Source organism: Chiloscyllium plagiosum, chromosome 3 (assembly GCF_004010195.1).
Source record: "Chiloscyllium plagiosum isolate BGI_BamShark_2017 chromosome 3, ASM401019v2, whole genome shotgun sequence".
NCBI classification, from domain to species: domain Eukaryota; kingdom Metazoa; phylum Chordata; class Chondrichthyes; order Orectolobiformes; family Hemiscylliidae; genus Chiloscyllium; species Chiloscyllium plagiosum.
In genome coordinates, this window is record NC_057712.1 from 78,891,204 (window position 1) to 78,903,693 (window position 12,490).

At 39.0% G+C, this 12,490-nt stretch overlaps 1 protein-coding gene across 3 annotated transcripts in view; it reads left to right on the plus strand.

Annotated features, from left to right (window-relative positions):
- dse (dermatan sulfate epimerase) overlaps positions 1–12,490 on the plus strand; it is an 83,973-nt gene that overhangs the window by 24,446 nt on the left and 47,037 nt on the right. The window contains exon 2 of one of the 3 annotated variants that reach the window (XM_043684803.1): positions 6,742–6,835. The exons of the other annotated variants lie outside the window; for them this stretch is intronic. The gene's annotated coding sequence lies outside the window, so the exon portion shown is untranslated. The remainder of the gene's footprint in view (positions 1–6,741; positions 6,836–12,490) is intronic. 3 annotated transcript variants of the gene reach the window in all.

Here is a 12,490-nt window from a genome sequence, read left to right on the forward strand (position 1 = left end):
GGAAGGGAGAACTCAAGAATTGTGTACTATTTAAATGGAGAGAAATTGCAGAAAGCTGCAAGAGAAGGGACTTGGGGGCACTTGTGCGTGAAACACAGAAAGCTAGCACACAGATGCACCAGGTAATCAGGAAGGTTAATGGAATGTTGGTCCTTATTTCAAGAGGAGGAGCAGCGTAGGGAAGTCTTGCTGCAAATGTTCAAGGTGCTGGCAAGACCACATCTGGAGTACTGTAAGCAGTTATGGTCCCCTTATTTAAGGAAAGATGTTTTGCTGTCGAGAATTCAGAGAAGGTTCGCAAGATGATCTCTGGTATGAAGGGATTGTATTGTAAGCTAAGGTTAAATAGGCCAGGACTGTACACTCTGGAGTTTTTAAAAATGAGTGATCTCATTGAACCCTACAGGTAAGTGCTGAAAGGATGTTACCCTCACAGGAGAGTCCAGTACCAGAGACCACAGTCTCGGAATAAAGAGATGCCAATTTAAGACTGAAATGTGGAGGAATTTCTTCTAAGGATTGAGAGTCTTTGGAACTCCTTGCTGCAGAAAACTGGGGAGAGGGTGGCAGAGCCCTTGTGTGTATTTAAGGCTGAGATAGAAAGCTGCTTGATTAGTCAGGGAATCAAGGACAGGAAAGTGAACATAAGGAATATTTGATCTGCCATGATCCTATTGAATAGCAGAGAATGTCTGAGGGACTGGTCCTATTTCTTCTGATCTTATGATTGCCAATATTACAGAGACTGAGGAACATTTTGATGTTCGGTTTTACTCCTTCAAAATCCAAAGCCATTCCCCTCTGCCAAATGCATACAACATCCTCATATTAATGATTCACACACATCTTAATACTAAACCTTTCAGACCCTTGCACCATTGTACAATACTTTGATATGAAGGTTGAGTGACAAACCTATAGCTGTATGCTTCTTTTCAGAAGTAAGGATTTAGAGGAGATTTGAAAATGTCCTGACTTTCAAAGGGCAATTAGGTAATTATTTAAAAAAAGATTTGCAGGACCACTTCGGAAAAAGCAGGAGAGTAAGACAAGCTAAGTATATCTTGCAGAGAGTTGGTTTGGACATGATAGGCTGAATAGCCACCTTCTGCTGCAACCCTTCAATGATTCGTGGTGAAATTTGCTATTTTTTATTGACCACATTTTTATTTTTACTTTTCATTTAATTACAATTTATTCTTCTATCTGATGACTACATGAATAACAGGGAGGTGACACTGATCCAAATTAATTCATTATGGTTGCAAGGATTTTCATTTTTCCTTAAAAGCACTACATCAAATAAATCCACAATATATGTGGACTTAGGTTATTAGGGAATAATTGTTTGCTCATGGTTATACTAATCAGTGTGGGATGTAAAAAATATTAAAGCAAAAAACATAAATGCGGTGGGGGCAATTATTTAAAATGTTTTCACTGATTCACTTGTCCAATGCAGTTTAGTAGCTGAGTATCATTTTCTCCTTTTTATTGCCTTTATTTGAATGGAAAACCAACCATGTGTTTGCTGTACTAGTACTAGACTGTGTACAACAACAGGATAAATGATTGGACAAAGTTGATGGAGAAGGAATATATATTTGAGTCATCTAAGAACCCCAGACAGCAGTTTTGAGGTTCCATGTCGGGCGTTGGTGTTATGTCTAATTGGGGTTGTCCTCTAAAAAATTTTTTTAGTCAGGCACAATCTGCTTTTAATACAAATGCTTTCATTTACAGAGAATCGCACGACTGATAACCATGCAGTTGCAGCAAGTAATGATCAGGGTCATGAACAATACTGACCAACTTTCTCCTCCTCCTAAGAAGTGCTTAGTGCAATTGTAAAAACTCTATTGCAGCTCCAGCTGAGATCATGTTACAACATAAACTGGATGTAAAGCCTAGTTGTTGTGGGTCACTTAATTCCAGAATGAATTCTCAATCACTGGGGGAGTGCTTGCTTTTTTTTTTGGAAGAAATGGTTTGCCTGCCTGATTTCACTTTCCTGCCATTTGCAATGTTTATACGCATTGAATACATTCCATTCTCATTCTCATGTTTTTGAACTGAGAATTAACAAATGGGGAAGCATTTAAAATGCTTTTTTCCAGAGCAATTTTATTATGTCTGGTGAAGGGATAGTCACACTTTCTCAATGATATTCATGCCACAGATAAACACTTTAATATCTAACAGATGCAGCCACATCACCACGGAAAAAGTGGCCCGCATAGATATATGAGCACGAAAATAAGGAGAGCAAGAGGTATGACCATTAATTTCATTTCTTTTAGAAAACATCTTAACAATTTAATTGCTTCCATATTTTACAGGGCACTATCTCTGCTGTATGTTGAAAACCACAGGAAGAAATTCAACTTTCATTACCATGTCAATAGTATTGTTCCAGATGAAGTACCCTGTAACTGTGAAGGCATATAGAAATATTTCATTACCACATTTTAAGATAACGAAAGCGTTACCATGTTATGCAAAGGGGTCTGAATTTTGTGTTAACCACCTCAATTAGCAATGGGCTAAGCTGTTTTAGAAACCTGTCTAGAATAACTACAAACTACTCTAATCAAAATGGTGACTGTATACAACAAATGCAGAGTAAGCTTACAAACTCTGCATTGAACCTTTTCAAATTCCTATTTTATTTTCTGGAAATCAGCACAGCGCAATCTGATTTCTTTGTATCAATGTATTTCTTTGACTCGATGTATCAAAATAATCAGTTATTTTAAAGAGATATTTACTATAAAAATGTTAGCATAGTGATAAAATTGTTGGACTAGTAATTCCAGTGTAGAGTGTGGCGCTGGAAAAGCACAGCAGGTCACATGGCATCCAAGGAGCTGGAGATTTGACTTTTCAGGTAAAAGCTCTTCATCAGGAATCCTGCTCCTCAGACGCTGGCTGACCTGCTGTACTTTTCCAGCGCCACACTCTCAGCTCTAGTCTCCAGCATCTGCAGTCCTCATTTTCGTCTAGTAATTCCAGAGGCCCAGACTATACCTCTGGGGATGTGGGCTGCAGTGTGACCATCACTGATTGTTGTAAAACCTCATCTAGTTCACCAGCGGCCTTTAGGAAATTAAATCTACTGTTTTTACCTTGTCTGGCTGAAAAGTTGCTTGCTAATGTGGATGACTCTCCCCTGTTCTCTATAAATATCTAGCAGGCCACTCAATTCAAAACCAATAGGGATTTACAAGAAATTCTGGCCTTGCCAGTGATGCCCCACATATGGTCTCACAGTTAAAATTGTGTTTATGTTAGATCTGACAAGAGTCTTGCAATTTGATGGAACTCAGGTTGATTTTCTCCAATGATTTGTTATGTTAAATATCATAATCAATTTGGCATCAGACACCAAAAGGTCCTCACACTCCCATTCTTTTAGCTCCTGTGTCTCTGCCTGTTCACTATATCATTAGGATGTAATTGTAGAAAGCATCTTCCTAATTTAATGATCCTTCCTGAAGTTGATATCATCATCACCCCTTTTTCTTGCTTTGTTGTACAATCTTGACAGCCTTTGTCTTCTGCAGTTTATTGCAAAATAAACTTTAAATATACAGTAGAACCTCAAATGTCCGAGCGAGATGGGCAGGGAGTATTTTGTTCAGGTAATTGATCATTCGGATAATCGATCTGATCATAGACGAGCAGTAATTTGAGTGCCCGTTAACTGAATATTTCTTGGTTAACCGACAATGCACGCCATAAAGCTGTTTAACTGATAACTGATTTATCGTAAACAAGTGGTAATTTGAGTGCCAGTTATCAAACGTATTTCCCAGTTATCTGGCAATGCATGCCATAATGCTGTCTAGCCACTAACTAAATGCTGAGTTACCTTAAGATCTTGTTTGGATCTTGACCTTAAGATGATTGATGCTCGGATAATTGAGGTTGTGCTGTATTTCTAAGTCTTGGCTATTCTATTCTCCAGTTCCAGTGCTTTAAGGTTGTTTCTTATTGGATTTCTTTGCATTTTGCTGTGCAGTTCTGAGAGGTTTTGATTAATATCATTCACTTGCGTTCTTATCAATAGCTAATTTTCCTCCCTAACAAACCCTCACTTCAACCTTTGAAGTATTATCTCTTCTATCTGTTGGTTCTATAACAGATTGATTGCATAAGCTGTCCTCTCTGAAATGGGCCAAATCCTTAGCCTGGATCTTTAGAATTAGTTAAATTGCTGCAACAGAATTCAGATGCTAGTAAGTTTTTAGGAATGTCTTAGACATCCTTCCTCTCAAGGCCTATTTCAATGATGTGAACCACACAGAAACATAGAAAATAGGAGCAAATTCAACCCTTTTGAGCTGGATCTGCCATTCCTGGTTGATCATCCACATGAGTCTTCTATTGAGGAAGAATTCCTGATTAACAATCCTTGAGATCCTAACTGTCTTTTATTTTGGAAATAAATGAACAGTTTCAAGTGTAACTGTTTACAACCTTAAAAATCTCACTACCAGGTTATAGTCCAACAGGTTTATTTGGAAGCACTAGCTTTCGGATTGCTGCTCCTTCATCGGGTGGTTGTGAAGCAGGACCATGTGTCTTATGATCCTGTCCCACAGCTACCTGATGAAGGAGCAGTGCTCCAAAACCTAGTGCTCCCAAATAACTTATTGGACTATAACCCAGCGTTGTGAATTTTAACTTTGTCCATTCCAGTCCAGCACCAGCTCCTCCTCCTCATGTTTACAACCTAACATTCTGAGCATTTTTATGGGATTTTGGAGATTCATAATGTATCCACTGTTAGTCTACAGTTTTCTGCCATTGTCTACAAGTGTAAACACCTTGCATCATCATCACAGTTAAACAGTCTGTGTCTCCTGTAACCTCCAACAACCCCCTTCAGCCAAAACTGTTGTCACAGTCTTCAAAACAGATCATATGACCACTTCCATTTTACCATAATTTAAAGAGAATCCCAAATAAATAGATATGAGGTTCTTAACATTGTTAGTGGGCTAAGTTGCATACCTCATATAAACCAGCCCAGGGATCGTGTCCATGATTTTCTGCTTTTGAGTTTGCGTTGCTCATGAGCCAGCTTTGTTCTGTGTGCTGTTCGTCGGCTGCATGCATTCAACATAGCTACTGCTCAGCACCGTGTAGCAGCTTGCACTACTTAAAGCAGAGGTACACTGTAGCTGTATCAGGCACTTGCAGTTCTGCAGGGCATAAATATGACTTGAGAAACAATGAAAAATGGCTCAGTATGGGGAAAGGCAGTCCAGGCCACATTTCTTCAGTTACTCCTCATAACTAAACCTGCGGCATTATCTGCGTAGCTCTTCCTTATCTCTAGTATTTAGAAGTGAATGTAGTAGCCAGTACTGGATCTAATTGTGACTTCCCCCGAAGTTGTTTTGGTCATCGTGCATTTCAGTATTCTAACGGCTTTGTTCATTGCTTCTCTGCAATTATTAGTCATTTTTTTGTGATAAATCCGCTAAAGCTCCTGCATCTTTTCAATCCTGCCCTTCATTATCTCTCTATGGCTTCACCACTTCCCTATTCCTGAAAGGTTCTTTAACCCTAAAACACTTCTATCATGCCTCTTTAGGATCTCCATTTTCTTCTGTCCTATCATTGCCATTCATACTTTTAGTTACTGAAGCCTTACGTTTTAAAATTCCTTCCAAAAAACTTGCACTTTGTCCTCTAGATCACTTCTTAAAACCCACTTCTTTAAACAAATTTTTGTTCATCATTAATATTACCTTATTTTGCTTAGCATCCATATTTCTATGAAGATCTTGGGCTTGTTTTCTATGATAAAGGCACTATATAGTTGTGAATTTGTATTATTTTCCTGGTGTTTCCAAGCTTCACACTGGGAGTGAAAACTTGTAAGGTATGCATTTTGTTTTTTTTTGCCAAATACATAAATTGCCATAAATGTGAAAACATATCATCAAATGATTGCCTAAGTTCCATTTGTTATAGACCTTTTTCCATATAAGGGTATATTTTGAAAAGTTGCATTTCTAACCCAAAAGTTTGGTGTCAAAACAGCACATTGGGAATTTAAGTTTAGAGGTTGGTGAGCTTGGTACAGAATTGTCCATCTTTTAAATTTAATGGATAGAAATTCTGCAGGGTTCACTCAACTCCCCGCCTGAATCCCTGACAAGTATTTAAAACAGACATGTACTGTGATTGCAAATTCATAGAATTACCTAATATTATACATTTATAGAGCAAAATATCAAGATATGAGTGAATTGAAAAAATGTCTGGTTACTTTTGACATAAATCCTATACAAAAGTTAGCACAGAGCAGCCCTTAAGTAGACAGATGGCAAATGTATTCATTACTTGTGACAGCAAACCACTGTTGGAGAGGTCTTTGGAATATTGCCATTCTATTGCAAAATGGTTGTCTATTATGACCGATTTTGGCATTGAAATAATGGAAACCTAGTTAAGGACAAACTACATAGTACCAGATGGTTCAAACATCAACTGTGTTGGGGAATTGGATATCATATTTAGTGGGACATAAGATACTGGTTCAGTCACCCAGGTTCAATATGTTAATCATGTGCCAGTAGAAGTGAGGTAGCAGATTATTTTGCAGCAATGACATTAGCTATCTTATTCACATGGATTGACATGTTGCTGTGTGATTTTAATAAGAAGAACATTAGTATGTGTGTGTGAAATACCTTTGTAACCTATTTAACAAATTCATTCATTCAGTGTACCTCTCGGGCTGACATTCCAGTATGGTACTGAACAAATGCTTCAGTTGCTGTCCTTCAGATGAGACATAGGGCAAAAAATATTATGCCAGGTGAGTGAATGTCACCTGCCATTCAATAGACTTGCCCTTGTGCATTTAATTTCCCAAGCTTTTATGGTCTCAAGTTGCCCTAAATTAGAGATGGACATGAGTCAGCATCCTTTATTGGGTATCGAGCACCAGCCTGAACTAGACAAGCAACTATGCATTGCCATAACCAGGAAGTATTGGTGAGAACAATGAATTTAATATCAAATCATGTGTAGATTAAGAAAAGAAAAAAATGAAAGAATAATCACTTAAAGTTCATTTAAACAAATTAATTTTTCTGCACAATGGTTATTTTTCAGTAATTAGAAGTTATATTATTGTCAAAAGAGATACTTGGACTGAAGTGGGCAAGCCTTCTCTTTCTGTGATGAGTCTAATTTGTATCTGCTGGGCAAAACCATGAACCTCATACTACTTAACACAATTCAATAGTGGCTTAGACTGCAAGGCATTTCTTTTAAGCTAATGGGTGAGCAATGCATCGGGACAGCAATTTCCTAATTTCACATTCAACCGAAAATCTACTCTTGTTTCTGTGTTACTTACAGAACAACCTTATTTATTTCAGATCAAAGCAGATATGTCATTCAAAATCATTATTATAAGGACAGAATGTACATTCCTTCACTGCATATTATAAACACGAATGTGTACCTAAATGTTGTTCAGAGAACAAAAGGCGAACTTGCTAATGACAATCAATTGAAATACGTATGTTTTTCTGATAAGCAGAGTGAGACCAAAACAATAGGTGCCAAAATTCTGAAGTACCACCAGAAAATGTCAGCAATTTTATATTCAACAGGATACATCTCCATGACTGTGAGGTAATGCAGTATCTTTGGAAGAGGAACATATGGTTAACATATTGGTTTGATGACCTTTGGTTGTATATATATATTGTAATGACAAATTACTGACCTAAAACATTAACTGTACCATCTTGACAGATGCTGCCTATTTTGCTGAGTGTTACCAGAATTTTTATCATAGAGAACTGCAGAATTGTTGCCTTACAGAAATTATAGTTTAATCAAATGGGTTTGGGCAAATTGGTGAGTTTTACAGGAAGTAATCAAACTATTCCATTGAGTCCTAGTCACCATCTGGTCAATTTGTTACATTTTGTGGCTCCGTATTTGTGTGACTTGGTTTTGTTTTGTTTTGTTTTGTTTTAAACTGTATAAATATCTGACAGGATGGAATTCTGAAAAATAACAGGAGACACATAGTCCTGACCAATGATTCCACAAAACATTTAGATGCCCTGTTGCAAGTAACAGTCATACATCACAAATGCCAGCAATGACCATCTCCAATCTGAAACAATGTAAATATCTTTTCTTTGACCTTCAATGGCATTCCCATTTCTGAATCCATCAAAATCAATATGCTGTGGGTTACCATCAACCAGAAACTGTACTAGGCTAGACTTATAAATATAGCAGCTCCAAGAGCAGGTCAGAGGCTAGGAATACTGCACCAAGTAACGCAACTTCTTACTACGCTAAGCCTGTCCAAAAGACATAAGTCACAAGTAAAAAATGTGGAGAATACTGGCCACTTATCTGGCTACTACTTACCCAGTTCTGTTAACACTGAAGAATCTGGACATAATCAGGTCAAAGGAGCCCACTTGACTCCTTTGCAAGCTCAAACATTCATCCACTTCACTGAAACTCAATGTTGAATGATTTCAAGATGCACTGCAGAAAATTTGCCAAGGACCATAAGGCCACACCTCCCAAAAACACACCCACTTCCTTTTTGAAGGACAAACACAGCAGGGACTTGGGAATCACCTGCAAGTTCTCCTCCAAATCACTCACCATCCTGACTTGTCAATCTATTGCCATTCCTTCACTCTCACTGGGTCAAAATCCTGGAATTCCTTCTCTAACAGCATTGTGGGTGTACCTACACCAAATGGAATGCAGTGGTTCAAAAAGGGAGCTCACCTTCTCAAGGACAACTAATGGCAGATAATAAATGCTGGCCCACTCAGTGACCTCCACATCCCACAAATGAGTACGTTTTAAAAAATGAAGATGGAAGATTGCATATCTATCATTCTTCAATACACTCCTTCGTTTTACCCTAGATTTCTAATATTTTCAGGGACCTGGCATGCTGAATAAGCTCATACTGAATCTCCCGTTTAGGTTACTAATGTCATCAGAACTCGTCAATGTATCCATGGGAAACAATGCACTTTTATCATATGTGTTATTTGACAATTTTAATTTGACTCATGAACAAAATGAGCTGTATTTTGCTCCACTTTTCATAGGCATTGAGAGAGTCATGGCTGTGAAGCATCATGTAAAAATGATATTGTGCTCAGTTCTATTGCTTTATATGGATATACTCTGACCAGATCCACTGGGGACGTGAGTGTTGATCTTCAATATAAAATTGCTCCATGCAGCTGGGAATGCAAGTTCATGGAAGGCAGAAGGACAGTAATAATTTATACAAATGGATGTATTCCATGCTGATAGCACTCTATAAAATAAGGGATTAACTTATTCAAATTTCATTATTTTGTAATTAAAAATGCAAAAATCTTAATTTGTTTATGGTCTTCAATGTGAAAAGCAGAAAGGCAGAATATTATTTAGCTGGTGATATACTGCAAAATTTGGTAGACAAAAGGATCGGGAAGTTCTTATGCTGTCTCTTAATGGAAGTAAACAGGCAGATGCAAAAGCAATTACGAAGTAAAATGCTATGTTGGCCTTCATTGCAAAAGGATTTGAGTTCAGAGTTAGGAATTACTGCAGTTATGCAGGACCTTGGTGAGATTACCTCTGAATTATTGTGTGCAAGTTTGGTCTCCCAATCTAGGAGAAGATATATATGCCACAGAGGATGTGCAGCAGAAGTTCACTGTGCTGAAGCAGCAAATGACAGTTATTTTTGATTATTCATTTGTGGAATGTGGGCATCATAGCATTTATTGCCCATCCCAAGTTGCCCTTGAAAAGTGCTGGTGGGCTGCCTTCATGAACCACTGCCGTCCACATGCTGTGAGTTGACCCACAATACCATTAGCGAGGGAATTTCAGCATTTTGTTCAGGGACTGTGAAGGAATAGCGATATATTTCCAAGTCAGAATGCTGAGTGATTTGGAGGGGACCTTGAAGCTGATGGTATTCCCAGGTATCTGCTGTCTTTGTTCTTTTCGATGGAAGTCATAATGGTTTTGGAAGGTGCTGCCTCAGGATCATTTGTGAATTTCTGCAGTGCATCTTGTAGATGGTACACACTGTCACTACTGAGTATCAGTGGTGGAGGGAGTAGATGTTTATGGATGTGGTACCAGTCAAGTAGGCTGCTTTGTCATGGATGGTGTCAAGATTCTTGCTGGAGCTGCACCCATCCAGGCAAGTGGGGAATATTACAATCACACTCCTGTCTTGTGGCTCATAGATGATAGACAGGCTTTGGGGAGTCATAAAGTGAGTTACTACAGAGGATCCGTAGCCTCTGACCTGATAATGTAGCCACTCTGTGGATTTTCTGGTCAACTGTAATTCCCAAGAATGTTGATAGTGGGGAATTCAGTGATAGTAACACCATTGTCAAGGGACGGTGGTTAGTTTGCCTCTTATTGGAGATAGTTATTGCCTAGTATTAGTGAAAGTTACTTGCCACTTGTTGGCCTAAACTGGCTATTATCCAGGTTTTGTTGCATTTGAACATGGACTGCTTAAGTATCTGAGGAGTCTCAAACGATGCTGAACATTGTTAATGAACATCCCTACTTCTGACCTTATGATGGAGAAAGTGTCAGCTGAACATAGTTGGGCTAGGATGCTACTCTGAGGAACTCTTATGAGGAGAGATTAGTTTGACTGATCCTACATTTACTAGAGTTTAGAAGAATTCTAACAGAGGCAAACAGACTAGATACAGGGAGGATGTTTCTCCTGGTTTAGAATCGGAGGTCACCATTTCAGGATGTGAAGTGGGCCGTTTAGACTGAGATAAGGAAATACTACTTCACTCAGTGGTCAACCTGTGGAATTCAAATCCACAGAAGCTTGTGGAGATTGGATAACTGATTATATTCAAGAAAAAGATTAATACATTTTTAGATACTAAAGACATCACGAGGTATGGAGGGAAAACTAGAATATGGCATTGAGATAGAAGGTCAGTCAAGATCATAATGAATGGCTGAGTACACTCAAAGGCTGACTGATCTACCCCTCCTGAGTTTTGAATTTTCTATTAACCATTAAAGTTCTTATCAAAACTAATGGTGAGCAATACTGGATGAGACATCTGAACATATGAATTAGGAACAGAACAAACAATTCAAAAAGTCACAATGCAGGTACAGTACATAACCACAAAGCTAATAGATGTTATCCTTTTATATTGAAAGGAATTGAACATAAAGGTAAAGATGTTATTCTGTAGTTATACAGGACATCTCAGGCCTACTCAGCCATTTGGTACAATCATGAGGTAGAGATGTCAACATTTTGGGTCTAACCCTTCTTCAGGGCTGGGGGTGGGCGTACGGGGAACTGCAACCAGAAAGGATGCAAAATCTGTCAGCACACCACCCCGTTTGCCTCCGTCCAGGGCCCCAAACAGTCCTCCCAGGTGAGACAGAGGTTCATCTGCCTCTCCTCCAACCTAATTTACTGTACCCGGTTCTCCCAATGTGGACTTCTCTACATCTGGGAGACCAAATGTAAACTAAGGGAACGTTACGCCGAGCATCTCCGACAGGCTTGCAAGGGCCAACCAGACCTCCCTGTCACCGTCATTTTAGTTCTCCTTCCCACTCCCTTTCCGACATGATCATCCTTGGCGTCCTCCATTGCAACAATGAACAACACCTCCCCTTCTGCCTGGGCAGCTTACAGCACAGAGGACTCAACATTGAGATCTATAACTTCAAATAACCACCCTTCCCATTCCTTGACTCCCTTCCGCTCCTCCCAATGACCTACCAGGTCATACCCTCTACTGTCTTCACTTATCCCCACCTCACCACACTGCCCCCTCTCACCCCCTTTATCTGCAGCTCGCCCTACACCTATCCCCAGTCCTGAAGAAATGTTGACCCAAAATGTTGACTTCTCCATCTCCTGATGCTGCCTGGCTTGCTGTGTTCTTCCAGCCTCCTGCCTGTCTATTCTGGATTCCAGCATCTGCAGTTTTTTTTGTCTCTAATTCAGTATGATAATGATTCAAATTCCACATTCCTATCTATATCCAATAACCCTTGATTCCCCTTGCTAACAAGAACATATTCAGCTCTTTCTTACAATTATTCAATGACCCACCTCCACCACCTTCTGAAGCAGAGAGTTCTAAATCGCACAACCATCTGCAAGAGACATTCTTTCCCCATCTCTGTCTTGAAAGGGTGACCTCTAATTCTAAAACAGTGCCCTCTAGTTCTGGACTGATCCCTTTCACGTAAATTTTGTCAAGACTATTCAGGATCTTACATACTTCAATCAAGCTACCCCTCATTTTAAACTCCAGTGGAAACAGGCCCAGTGTGTCCAATCTATCCTCACAGGACAACCTACTCATTCCAGGTGTTAGTCTAGTATACCTCCTGTAAATGACCTCAAATGCATTTACATACTTTATTACAAAAGGAAACAAAAACTGCACATAGTATT